Source organism: Alexandromys fortis, unplaced genomic scaffold, assembly GCF_014885135.2.
Source record: "Alexandromys fortis isolate MF-2015 unplaced genomic scaffold, M_Fortis_MF-2015_v1.1 scaffold_250, whole genome shotgun sequence".
NCBI lineage: Eukaryota > Metazoa > Chordata > Mammalia > Rodentia > Cricetidae > Alexandromys > Alexandromys fortis.
The window spans coordinates 887842-908357 of NW_026068128.1; the positions used below are offsets into that span (position 1 = coordinate 887842).

Sequence of the window (20516 nt, forward strand, 5' to 3'; positions counted from 1 at the left end):
TCTGGTGCTCTCCTTGAAGTCCCTGCCATGTCGATGCTCCTCTGTCTGTCTGTCTGTCTGTCTGTCTGTCTGTCTATGGCATTAGTAACTCTTCAGTACCCTCTTGAACCCCCACCTGAAACCTTCAGTGGGGAACCTTGGAGGCTGGCTATGGTCTGCGTTGCCAGTGGTATAGTAGAGACAAGACAGAACAATGTCCCAGATAAGAGGGCTGTGGTCATATGGATGGTTCAGTGATCCAACCATCTTCTGGGGAGATGAGGAGGAAGAGAAAGAATCTGAAATAGGAAAGAGGGCACTACCTGAGACAGGGGTGGGCGGGATGGCAAATGGTGACACCATCAACCAGGACAGTGACGAAGAGAAGGGGCTGCTACTAGACAAACAGAAATAAATCTTTCCAGGGTAGCAAGAGTTCCAATGGGGGACAGGCAGCTTCTCCCTGTATCTCCGCCCTGGCAGAGATGCCACGTGTCTGGGTTTCCTCCTCCTGTCTCTTCTGTACCATTTAACAGCCCCAAATGCTCACATGCCTGGGATGGGTCCTCAGAGCATCAGCCCCAGTCCGTCAGTTAAAAAGACAGTCGTTAATGGTTTTTGTGGTTTGTTTTTTGAGAAAAGGTCTCATGTGGCCCAGGCTGGGCTCCAATTTATCATGTAACTAAGGATGACCTTAAACTTCTGATCCCCCTGTTCCCACCTTCTGAGTGCTGGGATTACAGGTGTGTGCAAGCATACTCAGTTAATGCAGTGCTGGAGATCGAACCCAAGGCTAGACAATCACTCTACCAACTCAGCTACATCCCCAGCAGTCCTTAAAAGTCATAATTAGAAGCGACTGTTGACTTTCTGTGGAGAAAACTGCCAATCTTCAGAAGATCCAGGGCCATGAATCTCTAATCAGATTTTGGACTCTGTACCTTTTAGAGGCACACTGAACCTCCACTTCATCCTGTTCCCCCATCTCCTCAAGAGAACTCAGACAAGGAATTCGGTGCCTGTTCTAACTCTGGCCATCCCTCTTTGGCATCAAAACCAAATAATAATAATAATATAAAATGGCAATCCCACTAAGTGTTAAGAGTGGAACTGTTCCCTACCCCAGGAAGTCCCATCATTCCACCCACAGCTGCCTTAGAAGGCAGTTAGGTCCCCAGGGCATCTGGCAGCATAAGGAAAAAGGTCATGGGAGAAGGGAGGCATTGCTACTAGGTTGTCCTGTGGTTGCCCTGGTGGTGATGGTTTGTGTGTGCAAGGAGTGGTACTGAGTGATTCCATGTTAAGCTTCCGTATTAGCTGGCTTGGCTTTTTCATGGTGCTGCATTCTCTGACACCATGTCATGGGCCGTCAAAACTTCTCAGAGGAACAGCATTAGCTCTCCTTGATGGACTGCATGCCTCATCCAAAGAGATAAGTCATAACTGTCATCAATAAGCTGCCGTAAATTAGAGGTAGATGTGCCCAGTATCCTTTGCGAGTTCCACAACTGAAACTGCTCTCCAGCCTCACCACAAAGCTAACACTGTACTCCATATGAACCCAGTGTACCATGTTCATTCACTCACTCATCCATGTGCCCACACATCCATCCATCCATCCATCCATCCTCCTACCCATTTATCCATCTATTCATCATTATCCATCTACTCATCCATTCACTCACACATCCATCCATCCACATATTCATTCACCACATACCCATACCTTCACCTACCCATCTATCTCTCCACCCATCTTTCTACCCATTTGAGGGTTTTAGGGTCCATTGCAGCTTCTCTTTATGTTAAAATTATATGCATACTAAAGAATTATTGGGTTTGGGTTTTTTGTTTTGTTTTAGATTTTGAGATAGAGTCTCTCAAGTAGCCCCAGGATGGCCAGCAACTTGCTATGCAGTCAAGAATGAACTCAAACATTTGATTCTTAGGTGTCCACCTCCCAAGTGCCAGACCGCAGGCATATGTGTCACCCCACATAGTTTCTGTGGTTCTGGGTTCAACACCATAGCTTTATGTATATGGGGAACACAGTCCACCAACTGAACCGTATCCCGGCCCTCAAAGACTTCTTTTTAAATAAATTTCATCATGATTTTCTGTGAGTAAACATTTGCTTTACACCTCTATTTGCTAATACTATACACCTGGGGTCATGTAAAATTTTCTTAGGTGTCAGGAGCTGAGAATGGAAAAACTTCAGAAGCCCTGAATAGACAACCAAGTGGTTAGAACAATGGTGAGGCCTCCTGCAGTTGCCAGCAGAGAAGAGAGCCTTGTCCCTGGTACTAGTGTATAGAGCACTGACGAATAGGATGCTGGCTTGGCTCTGATGCTCCAGGCACCTGGCAAGGCAGAGGTGTGAGGTGCCCTGGGAAGAACACCCTTTCCACCCAATCCATATATACATTCTCATCTATGTCTAGATGTATACAGGGATTGGGTGGAAAGGGAGTCCTGTCCAGGGCAGCTCACACCTCTGCCTTGCCAGGAACCCCTGGAGGAGGCAGGGCACTCCCATTACAACCTTGGTTTGCACCAAGCATGCAGCGGGACTCTTTAGACATAGTTCATTTAAAACAGTAGCTCCATGTGGCAGCAGGCATTAACCCGGATTCATAAACGGGGAGTTGAGTTTTAGTGGGACGGTCGGCACAGAGAGTGCACAGCCACTGGGCATTCTCAGCAGAGCTGGGATAAGAGCCCAAACTGCCCTGTGCCCAGACACCTGCTAAGGTCCCAGTCTCTGGGCTGCATGAGCCGCTACAGTTAGATGCCTCCTCCTGATTGGACGCTGACTGAAATAGACCAATCACGGCCATGGCTACAGCTATAAATGTTACCCAGTGATTCCACTGGCCTTGGCTGTGAACAAGTGCGACATCTCCAGAAGGTGGGAAGCCAGGGTACAGTGCGTGCACACCAGGACAGCAGGGGACAAAGTGCTCTGTTTTCACCGGGCCTCTGGTCCTCAAGTTACACCTGACATATACCTTCTGGAACAGCACCAGGGTCCCCAGGACACCCTGAACCTCTCATTGTTTATACAGCAGCAGCTGCCATAGCCCCTCAAGTTAGTCCTTGTGCAACCATCCTGGGAAAAGTGGAGAAACCAGGGCACCAAGAGGTTGGCACCCAAACTAGGACTTATAACTTGGGGAGAATTGCGAAACCTGTACTTTTGGGTCCCCAGGTGTGTCCATGAAGTGTCTGATGCTTGACTGTAGGATACAGTTATTGTTTGTAAAACAAGTCTCGCAAGGTTGCCCTCAAATGTGAGACCCCCTTGCCTTAGTCTCCAAGTGCTGGAATTACAGGTATGTGTCAACCAGACCCAGCTGGGACTCACTTTACAGCAGGAATAAAGGCCTCCAAATACAAAGTTTGCCGTTGTCTCTAAGGAGCCCATGAGCAGAGTGGATGACCATGGCCATACACACACATACACCTCTCCTATCGCCCTGGATCCCAGAAGTGGGCAGCGATGGGAAGCACTAGAATGGATAACCGGGAAACTGCTCAGTACGAGCACAGTAGGCTTCTCTCGCTCTTAGCACGGCCAGCGCAGGCTGCACGGATACCCAAGTAACCAGTCTTTTAAAGGTGGTTTGTTTTGTTTTCTTCTGGTGTGCAGTGTGCAGTTGAAAGTCACCTTTACCTTCTAAGTGACTCTTGACAGCTACCTGAATCCCAACCACCCAGTCAGGAATATAAAAAGGCTGCTGTTATTATTACTATCATTATTGTCGTATCTCTGTATGTGGACATGCATGTCGTGATGTATTTTGAAGGTCAGAAGACAGCCTGTGGAGTCGGTTTTCTCCATCCACCTTTGTTTGAGGTCTGAGTTCAGGTCCCCAGGCTTGCACAGCATGTATGGAAATGACATGACCTACTTAGAGGTGTGGCTGGCTCTCTTTTAAGAAAATTCTTTTCAAGACATAGTCTCATGAAGACCGCACTAGCCTTAAACGTGCTATGTGGCCAAGGATAACCTTAAACTCCTGATCCTCCTGCCTCTGCCTCCAAGTGTTGGGCCAATAGGAATGCTGTGTCCCCAGGCCTCCTAGCTCTGATTTTTTTTTTTTTACCAAAACATTGCTCCAAATCTCTCCTGCCTCCAAGCTCTCCATCACCAATAATTATTTTTACAAGTATTGATCAGCAAGTCTTAGGCCAGCCTGGGTTATGTATTAAGTTTCAGGCCAACTTGCTACATACAAGAAGAGCCTGACTCAAAAACAAATAAATAAATGGGTGGGGAAAGTGTTTCTCCTCAATTAATTTACTGATTTTTCTCTTCTAGCTAAAAGTTTGTTCATAAAATTGACGTAAACATTTGCTACAGTGGAGGAAGGACACTATGTCAAAATCCACAAACTGCCAAGGCTCACTGAGGTCTCTGCGACGTCACTTAGTAGGGAACAGTGACTCACTAGCACCCTTCTGAGGACAGTGACAAGGATGGTTATGACACACAAGAGACAGCTCAAAGACATGGGACACTTGTCCTGGACAGCACATGGCATCGCTTTCAAGTCCTTGGGGGATTCCAGGGACAAGAGGGGTGAGCTTGGACACAGAGAGGCCCCACAGTGAGGAGGAGATCATAGCAGCTGACCCCCCAGTGGAGCCAGCAGCCAGGCCATCTGGACCTAGTGTGGGCTGGCCCAGATGACTCCTCGCCCTAGCCCAGATGTATGCAAACATGCTCCTCCACAAAGTCAACGTATGAAGTTGAACATCAGTACTCTGAGGCTGCCAGTGAACTTAGGAGACTTGACAAGTACAGAGGTCAAATTGTCAGTTTGCTGAGTAAACAGATGTTTGGATATTTCCAGAAGCAGAGAGTTCAGGACCTTACTCTATCTGGACGCAAAACAGCATGCAGGTACAGTTCCCGTTCTTGGGAAGCTTGTGTTCTGGTAGAGAAGAGGAAGGGAGGGGACAGACACACAGACACATGTGTGATATACATGTGCACACACACATATACATGAAAAATGAGATAAGTCGCTAAAGGAGAATCTATGAAGTATATGGTTGAAAGGATCTACTCCCTGCAGTGTTTGGATGGGGCCAGCGCCCCCCAATACAGTGAGCTAGGGGCTCCACTTCTCTGCACCTACCTCCTCTCCCCACACATGCTGTGCCTCCCAGGCCAGTTGCGTAACGACCTGGCCTGTGTTCAGAGCCCAGCTCAGCACAGTGCTTGTAAAATCTTCCCTCACTCCATGAAATGCCAGTGACTTCACAGCCAGGGAGTCCTGCTCTCATGAGTCCCCACACCAGCAGCCTCGCATCTAAAAGTGGCCTGGAGATTGAGATGTTGATGTCAGACCCGCTCTGGAGCCAAGAACCAAGCAGCCTCCACTTGCACACAATGTCAGCCTTTCTGGAGGGAAGGGCATGGTTGCCTGTCTCCTCTCCAGGCTCTGCTAGCACAGGAATCCCCCACCACCACCTTCAGAACTCTCTGAACAGGGACTTGGAGTGGTGACCCCATTCTGGGAGCCAAGAAACTGGACCATATTTGTCTTTCTTTTCTTTTCCCATTAATATGTAGTCTGATGTGTGCTTTCTTATGTATTGTGCATACATGTTTGCATGTATGTAGGCACATGTGTGGGGGTGGTGAGTGTGCATGTGTGCGCTCACACAAATGAAGCCTTGAGGTTGATGGTAGGAATTAGCCTTGATTACTCTTCCACTTTACTGAGTGAGGGGAAGCCTCTCAGTTGACCCGTAGCCATCTGCTACGGCTAGGCCAGCCAGCCAGTCGGGTCTGGGGATTCCCTAGTCTTACATCCAAGCCCTGGATTACGGGTAGGCTGCCACACCCACTTGGCCTTTATGTGAATTCTGGGGATCTGAACTCTAGTTAGTCCTGAAGTTTGTCTTTGCAAGCTCTCTAACCACTGGGCCCTCCCACCAGTCCCTGGACCACATTTGTGTTCAACACTGTGGGAGGAGACACACGAGACACACCGGTAAGCAATTGACAATCCGTTTGCGAAAATTTCTACTTACAGTGACTCTTACTCTGGCTCCTGATAGAGTGACCTACAAAGGTTCTAGGAGATGGGAGAGACAGTCTGCTGTTCTCACACATGGGGTCCCGACACAGTAGACTCTAGAATCTAAAAAGGGAACCTTGTGTCCTGCAGAGATTCTACAGGGCAAGATTTACCATTCATTCCACGAGAAGAACTCAAAAGGATGGACAGAGAGAGCTACTCTGGAGCCTCGAGTGGGGAAGTCACTTGAGCCATGCATTTGAGCCCAGCGTGTACAACACAGTAAGATCTCGTGGCAAACATACACGAGAGAGAGAGAGGAGAGAGAGAGAGAGAGAGAGAGAGAGAGAGAGAGAGAGAGAGAGGGGGGGGAGGAGGAGGAGGAGAGGAGAGGAGAGGAGAGGAGAGGAGAGGAGGCGGGGAAGGTGGGGACGTGCAGAGTGGGAGATTCTTGCAAATCATATAAATGCTAAGTGATTTATCTCTAGAAGGAAGAACGCTCACACAAGTGAAACAAATACCTGGTTTTTTAAAACAAGTAAAAGATCTAAATAGATATTTCTCCAAAGAAGTGCAAATGACGTTCAACATTACTAGTCCCTGGAAACTGTCAGTTCAAGTCACACAGAGATGTTGACACCAACTTTACTAGGATATCTACTGTCAGAGTTGGGCCTGTTGCTGCAGGCCTGGGATTCCAGTTACTAGACAGGCTGAGACAGGAAGATCGCACATTCAAGACCTGCCCTAGCTATACAGTTAGGTCAAATCCAACCTAGGCAGCTCAGGGAGATTCTGTCCAAAACCAAAGTTGGGAATAGAGATTAGTGATAAAGCACTTGTCTAACATGTGTGAGGACCTAGATTTACACACACATCCTATGCCCACAATCAGTCAAGTAGTCACTGACAGGTGTGGTGGCACATGTCCACAGTCCCAGCGCTCAGGGGGCTGAGGTGGGACAATCACAAGTTCAAGGCTAGTCTGAGCTATATGGTGAGACCCTGTAGAAAGATGGTAGATAAATAGGTAGGTAGGTAGGTAGGTAGGTAGGTAGGTAGATAGATAGATAGATAGATAGATAGATAGATAGATAGATAGATGACAGATGATTGATAGATAGATAGATAGATGATAGATAATTTGTTAATATGAAAAAAGCAAACTTCTAGTGACAGAAAGTAGATTTATAGTTACCCAGAGCTAAGGAAGAGGTAAAATTGACTATGAATGATCATAAGAAAACATTTTTGGTTGATAAAAATATTCTTAAACTATAAAAATATTCTAAAACCACATTTTTGAAATGGCTGCATCACTTTTAAGATATTATCATTATTATCATCATCATCATTATTTTAAATTGTATGTGTATTGTGGTGGCGCATGCCTTTAATCCCAGCACTTGGGAGGCAGAGGCAGACGGATCTCTGTGAGTTCGAAACCAGCCTGGTCTACAAGAGCTAGTTCCAGGACAGGCTTCAAAAACCACAGAGAAACCCTGTCTCGAAACCCCCCCCCCAAAAAAATTGTATGTGTAGTGGGGTGTGTGTGTGCATGCAGTGCTGATGAAGGCCAGAAGAGGGCAATAGAGCCCTGGAGCTGGAGTTACAGGCTGTTGTGAGGCTCTGATGTAGGTGCTGGGAACCAAATTCCAGTCCTCTGCAAGAGCTATGCTTGTTCGTACTGGGCCATTTCTCCAGCCCATGAACAATTTCAACAATCACTGAATTCTGTACTTAACAAGGGTAGATTTTATGTCATGTAAGTTATGTTTCAATAAACTATGATGAAGTTATATTTCTTACCTTGTGAACCAAGTAATTCATGTTAAGGGCATCATAAAAAATATACACAAAAATCTTAAATCTTTAAATTCATAACAATATTTTTTTAAGTTAATGAAAAGCTAGAAACACTCTAAATGCTTAGAAGCAATGCATTATTTAGAATATATAAACCAGGTGGTTGTGGTGTGGTGCCTTTAATCTCAGCTTTCAGAGGGGAGAGGCGGGGATATCCCTGTGATTTCTGTGAGTTTGAGGCCAGCCTGGTCTATACAGTGAGTTCCATATTATCCAGGGATGTTATACAAAGAAACCCTGTCCAAAAAAAATTAGGTAAGCATTTTGAAAGAGCAGCAAACAGTCACTGAAGTTGGTATTTGCAAGGAATTTCTGAGGACCAGGGTCACTGCTTAGGACAGAACACCAAGATGGCCAAATTTCACCAAGAGCCAATGAATTTATATATAAATGTTTGTGTGTGTGCACACATGTGTGTGCATATGTTCATGTGTGTGTGCACATACACATATCTATACATGTGGATGAAAGCCAGAGGTCGGCACTGAATTTCTTCCTTAGTTTCTCTCCACACTATTTTTTGAGACAGAGTCTCTCAATGGGGTTCGAGTTCACAGAGTTGACTAGACGGTCTGCCAGGAAGGCCCAGGCTTCTTCCTGTCTCTGCTTCCCGAGCTCCAGCATTGCAGGCATGCACCACCACATCTGACTATTACAAGGACGCTGAGAATCAAACTTAAGTCCTCACGCTTCCTTGACGAGCACTTTGTCTTCTTGACGCTGCAGCCTCATCTTCCGAGAGTCGAGCCCGTACTATGTGTGCACACGTCTGTATATAGTATAACCAGACGCTTGCTTGCTCATGGCTGTTTCCATCCGGGTATCTTTAAATAGCATTCTGCGGCTGCTGCGAGCTTTCCCTTACAGAAGCAGGTGGGGAGAGTCCGTAGACTCTTCCGAGATTTTACCTGTTCCCTCCCACATGTAAGTGCAATTCCATCCCAGCTGCATGTGGCCTAGGAGTTTAGGGAATGCTCAAGTATAGTCTGTATAAAGTGTAGGGTATATCGTTAGTAAAGATTAATACTCCATCTAGGTTGCTATGGGGAAACCGTCAGTTAAGCAGGGGAAGAGCGTCCAGTGTGGCTGCTTTGGGGCCACTCACACTCCTGTCCGGAACACCTCACCCCTGCCCAGTGAACTCTGGTTCCTCAGAGTGAGCTGTGGTGATCCGGTCTTCACTTTATTGTTGGAGTCTCAGGAAGAAGGGGAAAGATGTGATTTGCATCTCCCTGGGGGAAGACTTCTCACAACACCCAGGGAGGCTCAGAATTTTCCGTTCCTCCTGCCTCTACCTTCTGAGTGCTAGGATTACAGGCCTGCACCGTATATATACATATATTATCTTCATTTGTTGATTCTATCTTAATAAAGCTGGAGAGGCCCAGCCAGTGACTTGAGACTACTTTGATGTTTGAAGCATATTTTGTTTCTGAACTATAAACATCACTATGACGACAAAAGATATTGTCAAGTCTCAAACTGAGCTACACCTACCTTTCAGGTATACAGCTTTAGATTGCTTCTAGGAGCAAGTGCGTGAGAGCAGAGAACAACCCAGGGTTCAGCCACTGCGTCACCTAAGCGACTCTGGGTGGCTTCCAGATGTCATCAAGCACAGACCCATAGCCAGCACCACCCCCTAAAAACTCCAAAGATGAAGCCATGTCTGATTTTTAGCACTGGTCTTATTCTGTAGCCCAGACTGGCCTGGGATTCACTTTGCAGCCTAACCTGAGAAGTAACTGTGGGAGACAGAGGATATGGGATGGGTAAGGCCAGCCACCCAGGTCTGCTCTCAGAGAAGACCTTCCTCTCTCCCTCCCTTCCTTCCTCTCTCCCTCCCTCCTTTCCTCCCTCCTCTATATACTGCTTCCCCATAGGGGACTCTGAGGGTGGAGACAGCTTGTCCACAGTGAACAGTCATAGTGGCGCAGGGCTAGGTTCAGCTTCAGGGGTGGGAGAATGAAATGAGAGGGGTCAAGGGCAGGCTGACCCTGGAAGCATGCTGTCAGTCACAGAGAAGGTGGACATAGATGGTGGCTGCCTGGCTCAAACAATATTCCGTGAGGCATGCTACGGCCAGCGGTGCATGCATTCTGTCTGAGCCCCCTCCTCACCCCAGTAGTCCTCTGAGGCAAACAAACAGCATCACAGTCTCAGAGGCTCCAAGGCTCAATGGTATTTGGCCCCCTTAGTCTAATGGGTAAAGTCTCCCTTCTGCCAGAGCAAAATCCCTGGTCCTGGTGTCAGCCTCCACCTGACCTCTGACCCCCTCTCATGCACGTAAAACAGGGACATACACGTGCCTCAGTTTGTGCACATCCCTGAGTATCATGGTGAAGTTAGATCAAGGGGAGCTACGCCAAGCGTGTCACTATACATTAAAACATCCACCCCGTAAATAGTTCTCCCCAGATACAGCGTCCTTGAGCAATGTCCCACCTGAGCTCCCGGACATCGGCCTCAAGCATCATCCTTCCAAGGGTGATGAACTCTATCTACCCCCAAGTAACACCCGAGGGACCAGGAAACGGGTTAATTACCCCAGCCAAGCCACAAGCCCCACCTACTCATGGGCCCCCTGCTGGGTTAAGCTCTTCCGCACCTCTCTGCCCGCTCAGGCCTTGCTCAGCTGTCTGCTCCAGGATGGAGCAGAGACCTGTGTGGTGAAGTGAACAGGGAGATTGACTGGAGTCAGGCCTTGGCCGGCTCCTGAGATCCCTGGCCTCAGACCTGCCAATTAAAGGCAAGAGAGATGAAAGAGGAAGGCTTCGGTAAGCAGCCCGCAGCCTGGAAAGATGAAAGCCAAGCCCAAGTGGTATTTTACGGCTTCCAAATGGGAGGAATCGAGGTGTTCTTTATTACAGCGATGAGAGCTTGTAATCACAGAGACCTAGGAGACACTGGGGCGGCCTGCCAGCTCTGCCCTTCTCTGCTCATAGGCTTGGACAAATCACAGTTCCTCATTGTCCCACCCAGGGACCTGGGGAGCGGCTAATACTCTAGACCCTGGTCACAGGCCCCACCAGTGCCCTCCTGGTCCTCTCTAGCCCAGGAACCTGACAGCCTCCTTCTCTATGGGCTTCCACTTCTGGCCAGAACCAGGGAGCTCTGAATGCTGCAGGCAGCAAGAGCAGGGGTGTGAACCTGGGGTGGATGAGTGGGAGGGAGAGATTGATGGCCTGTCTGACCCTTGCCCCCAGCTGCAATCCTTGTGTCCAGCTTACCCCGCCTTCTAGATCCTCATTGCTTGTCTCTCCATAAAAGGATGGGACTCTCCATGCTGAGAGTTTGTGTTCGTTTCCCTTGGTTGCTATAACTCCCCAAAGTGAGAGGCTTAAAGTCATGTGAATTTCTAGACTCTGGAAGGTCCAGTCTCATCAAGCTGACATGAAGGGCAGCCTGTCCCTCCCCATCTCCTTGCCTTTCTTGATCCCATGGCTTCCACACTCAGACCTTTCTTTGCCTCCTCTGCCATTGGGTCTTCCACCAGCACCGTGGCTGGCCTGCAGTTCTAGTCTCCTTATAATAGCTTCGGGATGAGATAGCCCCCCCCCCCCGGTAATCCCAGGCTAGCCACCCTTCCCTCTGCAACCTTAGTTCTCAGTCACCTGACCCGGATGCTCAACAAATCCGGGGATCAGACATGAGCATGGCTGGTCTAAGAACTGTCACGGGCTGAGTGTGAAATGCCCCCTGTAGGCTTACGCATTTGAACACTTTTCCCCAGGAGTTGGAACTGCTTTAGGAAGTTGTGGTATCTTTGGGACCAGAAGCATGACAGGCAGAGGTTAAGCCCTGTTGGGGGGCAATTGTGGCTACATGGCCTGGCCTTGCTTCGGATCCCATACGTGGCTTCCTGGTCTAATCACCAAGTGTGAAACAACTGCCCCACATCCCTGCAGAGACAGAGAAAACCACCCCTATTGCCCTGCCTGTCTACCAGGATGGACGTCACCCTTTGAAACTGTGGACTGAGGTTGCTCCTATCAAGGGACTCGCCAACTTGACTGTCGCACTCCGTGCCCCTGGGCTCTTCTTGCTCCCTGGGGCATTCCCAGTACTCAACATACTGCAAGCTCTCCTCAAAGACACAGTGAACGAGGAAGTGGAAGGATACCATGATGAGACAAGTGAGCACAATATTTATCATGGCAAACAGCTGAGGTTACTCCACACAGGCACCGGGAGGGCAGTTTTGTGTGTGTGAGCTCATTCAATCACCTACAGGTTTTAATTTTCTTTTCAGGGATAGGGTCTCATGTAGCCCAAGCTGGCCTTGAGCTATGTGGCAGAGGGTGACCTTAAACCCCTGCCTCCGCCTCTCTTGAGCTAGTTTCACACACGTGGACCACTGCACCAATGGTGCATCTGGTGCTAAGGATGGAGCCCGGGCTATCTTGGGTGTTAGACAAGTGCTCTACCAGCTGGGCCGTCTCTCTGGCCCTCCCCAGAAGTTCTGTGAGGCACATTGGTTATTATTTGTCGTGTACAAATGAGGACAGTAAGGTGTAGCCGGCTGAGTGGCATAGCATTGTTGAGCCCTCATTGTGCCCAGCTCCCAGCCGGGTACTGTACACCTCTGATCTCAGTTCATCCCACGGCGGGTGGTGAGGAAAGGGATACGGTATCTCCTCTGTGAGAAGCACACAGAACAAGGTCTCTGGCTCAACTGAGGACTGTTCCGGGAGATTTAGTGACTCAGTGGAGGTTTCTGTGGCTCTCTGGGCCTCCTTTGTAAGTGAGATCAGGACCCTGCGCCCTAGATGACCCCAGATGTTCCCACTATGACACGGGGCTCCCGCTGTTAACTTTGCTTCCCAGTTCCACCCCACCTTTACAGAAGTGCCTAGTCTCCTGCCAGCCTGTGACAGGCCGTAACTTCCCCCTGAGGCTGGATATGGCCACCCTGTCTCTTAGAAACCTGTCCCTCGAGAGACAGGAATGAACTCCAGATCTCCTTTAGGGCTCATTGGTCATTTTCCTAAGAACTGGGCTCTGTCCACCTTCAGCACATCCAATGACTGCTCTTGTTCTGGGGACCCGCCTGGCCCCTCCCCCTTCGCCAGCTTCTCTGCTGCCCACCCCATCACCACTGGTTACCTCTCTTCCTGTTCCTCGTGACCACACACACGGGCTACGAGAAGCCCATACTGTCCCTTGGTCCTCAGCTGTCCCCCTCTTTGGGGCAAGAGCGTGCTTCCAGCCGGGAGAAGGCCCCACCCACTTCCTTGCCTCTTAACCTTTGCAGCCACCGCCAGGAGCAGAGACACTTGTGCCTGCCAGCACAGTGGGGCATCACATTTTCTGTTTCTGCCAGCACATTTTTCTAGGTCAATGTCAGATCAGGGAAATCCAATACTGCATGTCCCAACGTTTTATTTGAAACAGAGCCGTTGCTTTCCAAAATAAATAGTGTTTACAGGCAGGATCTGGAGAAGCGGCCACTAGAAATGGACAAGAATTTTCCCGGCTTGACTGCTGCCAGCCCGGGGTCGGCCCCAGCTCTGGGGCCTTGGAGGTGCTGGCCAGAGAGAAAACACATGGAGGAGAGGTCACCTCTGCTGCACAATCCCCCTCCCCAGGGTTCCTCCTTCTGCAACCATCACAATTGGTCCTCGAGCTTTGCCTTTTCCAGTACCAGCCCCCCACACCCCAACCCTCTGCAGCAGCATGGCCTAGTTTCTCATACTCCATCCCCTTAGTTTCTCCCCTCCCCACTGGGCCACTCTGCACTGCCTCAGCTCGGGCCCTCTCCCTCAACCTCCGAATCATTCTCCATCCTTCCATTGCCCAACATCGCACCAGGAGGTTGCTTTCCCCCATTATCTCTGTTGGTCCAAACCCCATGCAGGCATGCTCATATACATCTCCTAAGCATGGTCCTCCTCCTGGGGTCCCGTGCCACAGGACCCCATCTGACCCTAGATGGGACAGCGGAGAATGGTCTTGGGCTGGTCACGTCATGTCTCTTACCTTCCACCTAGATGGCCATCTTCTTCTGGACAAGAATCAAGCCTTTTGCTCCCCATGATCCAGGCACAAGTCTCCATGGTGACAAGCCAGCACGAGAGTGCTTCGGCTACAGAGCTGAGCTGGGGACTCACCTGTTACTATTTAATAACTGTGGCAGCTGGACAATATTTTCTCCGCTCCGTCGCACACAGCTGGAGTGAGGCTAAGTGGCTTGGCCGAATCTTCAGTCATAGGAAGTAGCAGGTTCAAGGATTTGGACAGGGACTGCCTGCTCCCACCTGTCAGACCACATCCGTGGAAGGCAATGTGTGGTGATACTTTGTTTCTGTTGTAACAAATACAGCCTGCCTGAGGATCAGAGTGAGGAGCGAGCCACTAATTGGCCCTAGAGGCCAGGCAGTGGTGGCACACACCTTCAATCCCAGCACTAGGAAGGTGGAGACAGGAAAGAATATGGCTGGGTGGAGAGAGGAATATAAGACAGGAGGAGACAGGAGCGCATGGCATTCCGTCTGAGGATTCAGAGAGATACGATCCTGCCCTCTTGGATCTGAGGATTTGGTAGAGGTAAGAGCTAGTGGCTGGCTGCTCTGCTTCTCTGATCTTTCAGCTTTCACCCCCTAATATCAGACTTGGGGTTTTATTATTAAGACCAATTAGAATTCACGCCCCAGTAGTGTGTAGAGGGTCAGGTATACAGTGACATGCCCACACAACCCTGTCGCTGGGAAATGAAGTAGGCTTCAGACTCGTGTGCCCAGTGGAACTTCCAAGGGTTGACATACTCACCTCTGTGCTGGCCCAGGGCAGACCACCAGCCGCATGGGTCTGGATGCGGCTAACGGGACTAAGACACTGGCTTTTCCACTTCAGTACTATTGCTGTTGATGAGGATATTGCTATGCATCCCAGGTTGGCTTCAAACTCATAGTAATCCTCCTGCCTCAGTCTCCTGAATGCTGGGATTACAGGCATGGGCCAACAGACCTGGCAGGAACTGTATTTTAAATTTTGTTTCATCTTAGGTCTGGAGATGTAGCTCCTTTGGTAGAATCCTACTTAGCTTGTACCCTGGGATCCATGCCCAACAGTGCCTACATCAGATGTGGCAGCACACACTTGTAATGCAGGCACTTGGAAGGCGGAGGTGGAGGCAGGAGAGGAGAAGTTTAAGCTCATTCTCCGATACCTTGCAAGTTCAAGGACAGCCTGAAATAAGTGAACCCCTATATCAAAGGATTTTTAATTTTATTAATTAATTTAGACAGTCATATACGCCTAGCACCTACTACCATATTGGGTGCACCTCCCAGCCATGTTTATGTTAATATGGGAATAGCCACGGCAGAATAAGCCTGCTGGTTGCCAGCACCTGTCCAGGGAGTAGCCTCGCCCTGAGCCCACCTGGCGTCCCAGGCACGTCAGTCTTCAATGAGAGCCAGCTTTCCCACCTGCTCCAGGGTTAGAACACCAAACTTGTCCCTTCACAGCCAGAGTAGGGGTGCAGAGAACTTTGTCTGCTCTTGCATTGTACCCTCCCTTCCTCCCACCCCCAAATGGGTGCCTGGGCTGAGGGAGACCTAGAGCCCAGTCCTCACTGAGCACTGGACAGTAGTAAATGAGCCAAGCCTTGCTGGCCTTCACTGTGGGTGACCAGAAGGCAGCGTTGTCTTTAATACCAGCCTTCACATACACAGGGGCCACTATCTGATAGAGACGCCCACAGGTTGTTGTGGGCAGCAGTTTGGCGCCACCTACTGGGAATTCTGCGGAGTGCAAGTGGCGGCAAACCCAAACTGGAGGTGCCTCAGCAGAGTCAGCACCTCTCCTGCATAGGGCAGAGCTAGCAGAGAAAGTGGAGTGAGGGCGGAGGGGGGGACGGGGTAAGAGAGACACACTGTAGCTCTATCACTGTATGAGTCTAGAATGGAAACGTTCCAGAACCCAGGCTGTTGGACTCCTAATTTCTCCTGTTACGTAAACTTCCAGGCTATATTTATATGGAGAAGCCAGACATGTTTCTGAACCTGCAGGGGCTGTGGGAGCAGGTGAAAAGTGTGCTTCTCGTGTGGTCCTGAGAGTTACCAGTGAGACCACTGTGGCACGTGCTGGAGCGTCCTCCTTGAGGATGAACCCCGGGTGTGGGCAGGGAGGAGCGATGCCCTTGCGGTGGCCAGAAACTGGAGACTGTGTGGAGAGGTGTCCGCTAAGTCCCCACCTGTTCAGCCACCCTAAAGGTGATTATTAATAAAGAATACGTTGTTATCTATTAATCAATAAAATAAATCTGGCTGCTTTTATCCAGCCAGCAGGTGCCACAGGCCAGAGTGCAGGAGGGGGGAGGCCTAAGAGGAACCAGGAGAATAGATGACAATGACGTATGCTCTGGGTGTGTGCATACGTGTGCCACGGTGTGCGCGTGCAAGTCAGAGGACAACTTTCCCCTCCTACTGTGAGTTCCAGGGATCGGGTCCTCATACTTGCACGGCTTCTTATTTTCCCTCTGAGGTATCTTACTCAGATGAGAATCTTTGCTTCATGACCTAGTAACATTCCTTCCCTCAGTAGGCCTCAGTTTCCTGATTAGAAAAGTGTAATTGCTGTGTGGTGGTGGTGCACACCTTTAATCCTAGCACTTGGGAGGCAGAGGCAGGCGGATCTCTGTGAGTTCGAGGCCAGCCTGGTCTACAGAGTGAGCTCCAGGACAACCTGTTGGAAAAGGCCACTTGTTTGGTTTCTGGCCACCCGGCTAGCTTAGACCTGAAATAATCACACAGAAACTATATTATTTAAAAACGCTGCTTGGGGCCGGACGGTGGTGGTGCACACCTTTAATCCCAGCACTCGGGAGGCAGAGGCAGGAGGATCTTTGTGAGTTCGAGGCCAGCCTGGTCTACAAGAGCTAGTTCCAGGACAGGCACCAAAAACTACAGAGAAACCCTGTCTAGAAAATCAAAAAACAAAACAAAACAAAACAAAACAAAAAAACAAAACTGCTGCTTGGCCTATTAGCTCTAACTTCTTGTTGGCTAGCTCTTACATTTTAATTTAACCCATCTCCATTAATCTGAGTATTGCCATGTGGCAATGGTTTACCGGCAAAGTTTTGGCATGTCTGACTCTGGTGGCTCCATGGCGGCTCCCTGACTCTGCCCTTCTTTTTCCCAGCATTCAACCTAGCTTTCCCTGCCTACCTAAGTTCTGCCTTGCTATAGCTCCAAAGCAGTTTCTTTATTCATTAATGGTAGTCACAGCACACAGAGGGGACTCCAACATCAACAACCAAAAGCTACAGAGAAAAACAAAAAGTGTAGAATTGTAGTCCCTATCAACTCTGGCTTAATCATTCTGGACTCTAAGGAACTAAAGATGGCTAAAGAAATGGCTCATGGGTAGAAGTGCTTACTGTCAAGCCTGACAACTTGGCTTCTCAACCCAGCACCCATGTGATAAGGAGAGAACCAATGCCTACAAGTTGACCTCTGACCTCCACATATAAGTTGTGGCCTGTTTCCCCCACTCAGAATAAATACATAAAATAAAATTGGAAAAAGAACTGGGAGACTGGGACATGGCTCGCTTGTGGTTTGGGGAACGTCTGTCACCAGGGGTGTGCAGGTGAGAGACTGTCTCCAACACGCACTCGCTAACTGGGCACCTCCACCCACGTGAGAGATTGTCTCCAACACGCACTTGCTAACTGGGCACCTCCACCCACGTGAGAGATTGTCTCCAACACGCACTTGCTAGCTGGGCACCTCCACCCAGGTGAGAGACTGTCTCTGACACGCACTCGCTAAGCGGGCATCTCCACCGGTGGCTCTGAGAGTCTCAGAAGAGACTGGCAGTTATAGGGCCCCAGTGGAGGGTTTTCTGTGGGGCTGAACCCTAGAGGGGGGGTCACTGGACCGGATGTCAGCCCCGAACATTTTTCTACAGCACCCGGAGGAGGTGCCCAGAAAGGTGTTTTGTTGTTGATGTTTTTCAATCCTTTAAAGACCCCGGGGGAAGAGGCTCAGTCAGTGAACTGCCGGCTTGAGTGCATGAGGGCCTGACTGGAAGCCCCAGAACCCCTGTTTTTTTTTTAACAAAAATCATTTTTTTCTTGAAGATAGGGTTTCTCTGTAGCTTTGGGGCCTGTCCTGGAACTAGTTCAACAAGAATAATTTTTAGAAAGCCAGATGTGGTGGTGTGTGTTTGGAATCCCAACACCACAACAGAGACAAGCAGATACCCGGGCTCGAGGGCCAGCCGGCTACTCGGTGAGTTCCAGGCCAATAAGAGACCCTCTCTCAATACACAAGGTAGGTGCGGGGCTGAGAGATGGCTCAGTGGTTAAGGGAACTGGCTGCTCTTCCAGAGGATTCAGGTTTAATTCCCAGCACCCACATGGCAGCTCACAACTGTCTGTAGCTCCAGTTCCAGGGGATCTGATACCCGCACAGACACACATACAGGCAAAATACCAATGCACATAACATTAAAAATAAATAAATAATTTTTTTTAAAAAAAAGGTGGGCAATGACTGAGGATAGACATCCGAAGTTGTTCTCTGACCTCCATATCTGTGTGCGTACATGTGCACACACACACATACATACACACATGCTCGTGCACACACACACGTGCACACACACACATCACTAGTAGTGCCACAGAGGGCACAACATTCTTTGGTAGAAGAGATCGACTTGAACTGACAAAGTCACGGGAGACTTCCTGGAGGAGAGGGCATGCATGCTGGGCCATGGTGGCTGTGTGAGATTTGGAAAAGGAAGCAATGAGGGAAGTGGGAGGGGAGAGGGACAAGCTGTTCATACACACTCCAGTAGAATGGGAATGGATAAGCTATCTTCCTCTGGCCAAACCCTGATGCCTCAGCACACAGCCACCAGGGCCCAGTGTCTTAGTCTTTCTATTGTTGTGGACAGACACCATGGCCATAGCAACTCTCATAAAGAAAAACATTTCATTGGAGCTGGCTTAACAACTCAGAGGTTCAGTCCATTATCATCATGGCGGGGCATGGCAGCATGCAGGCAGACAAGGAGCTGGAGAAGGAGCTGAGAGTTCTGCATCTTGATCCGCAGGCAGCAGAAGCAGCTGTGTGCCACACTGGGTGAAGCTTGAGCATAGGAGACCTCAGAGCCCGCCCCCATAATGACACACTTCCTCCAGCAAGGCCACACCTACTCCAACAAAGCCACATCTTCTGAAAGTGCCACTCCTTATGGGGGCCATTGTGTTTCAAACCACCACACCCAGTATGAACTTCCCTCTCCTCCAGGAAGTCTCCCATGACTTTGCCAGTTCAGGTTTGTCTCTTCTACCAAGGAATGCTGTGCCTTTTGTGGCAGTAACTACTAGTAGTGTGTGTGTGTGTGTGTGTGTGTGTGTGCGTGTGTGTGTCTACTGAGCATTCACATGTGTCCACACTCAAGTGTATTGTGTGTGTAAAATATATGCCTAATCTCACAGTCTTAGAATGGGGTGGGGTAGATTTAAATATTTCATTACTCTATTGTTTACTTTTTAAGATGATCTCTCTGTTTTAAACCAGGCTGCCCTCCAATCACAATCCTCTTGCCTCAGTCTCTCAAGCACTGCAATTGCAGGTGTGAACCACAATGCCTGGCTCGAAATTCAATTTTAATAACATGTTAAGATGACAAGACATTGGATCTGATGGATAAAATAAAATTTACTAACCAAATTAACTCTATCTGCTTCTTTTATTTATTTCGATGTAGCTGTTAGGAAAAGTACCCATTACTTAAGTGTCCCCTGCCTTGGCGAATGTCACCTTTGGATCAGACAGAGCTGTGTAGTGTTTGTGGATTCCCACAGAGAAGGAGAGGAAGGGGACAGACCCAAGGATTTCTGGGGACTTCCAAGTTCTAGGAAACTGACATCTTAATTCACCTTCCTGGTACCCTGTGTTGGGAGGTGGGTGGCAGCTATGGGAGAGGCTGAGTGACCGCCCAAGACAGGGCTAAGGTGAGACGTGGTCACGTGTCTGTCTTCCCGCAGCAGATGGCCTGGTTCCCAGGCTCCTGGTTTGAGCCTGGTCATATCTCTTGTGAAATCATCTAGTCCTCTTCCTTCCAGATCCAAATGGGGTCCCATGGATGCCAGTCACATGCCCTTCTTACCTCTTCCAACAAGTACACAGCTGGCCCCAGTAGTCTTTCTGGTCCTCAAGAGTACGGCAGCTTTCAGAGAAGACGCTTGAGTCAGGCCGCTGGGCCTTCTGGAGATAGGTTCTGGTCTGGATGCCTCCAGGCCCCTTCCTAATCCCGGAATCAGAGTCCAATGTCCAAGATTGCAGCCCCAGCCTGGTGGGAGCTGGCACTGCACCCATCTCACTCTCAAAAGTAATGATAAGACCACTAGGTGGCGCTGTTCCCACAGATCTGCACCCCTGTCCCCGCCCTCGCCATTACCTGCACCCAACAGAACAGTACAGCTTCCAGAGAAGGCTCTAGGGTTGTTGGAGTTCCCCCCCCCCCCAGCTTTCAGCTGCCAAAGCTTGTTCAGATTTCAGAATTCTGCTATGAAAAATCGTTCTCTGAGTTCACACTTAGATGTTAAGCAGGTTATAGACCCAGGACCAAACACTGCTCAAAAAAAAAAAAAAAAAAAAAAAAAAAAAAAAA

The 20516-nt window shown here is 49.2% G+C and overlaps 1 long non-coding RNA gene across 1 annotated transcript; it reads right to left on the minus strand.

Moving 5' to 3' along the window:
- Nucleotides 1-13265: 13265 nt before the first annotated feature.
- LOC126490750 (uncharacterized) lies at nt 13266-20121 on the minus strand. The gene is made up of 3 exons (XR_007589242.1): nt 20013-20121; nt 13991-14184; nt 13266-13407 (listed from the first exon to the last, which is right to left on the minus strand). It is a non-coding gene; the product is annotated as an uncharacterized lncRNA (long non-coding RNA).
- Between the last annotated feature and the right edge of the window lie 395 nt (nt 20122-20516).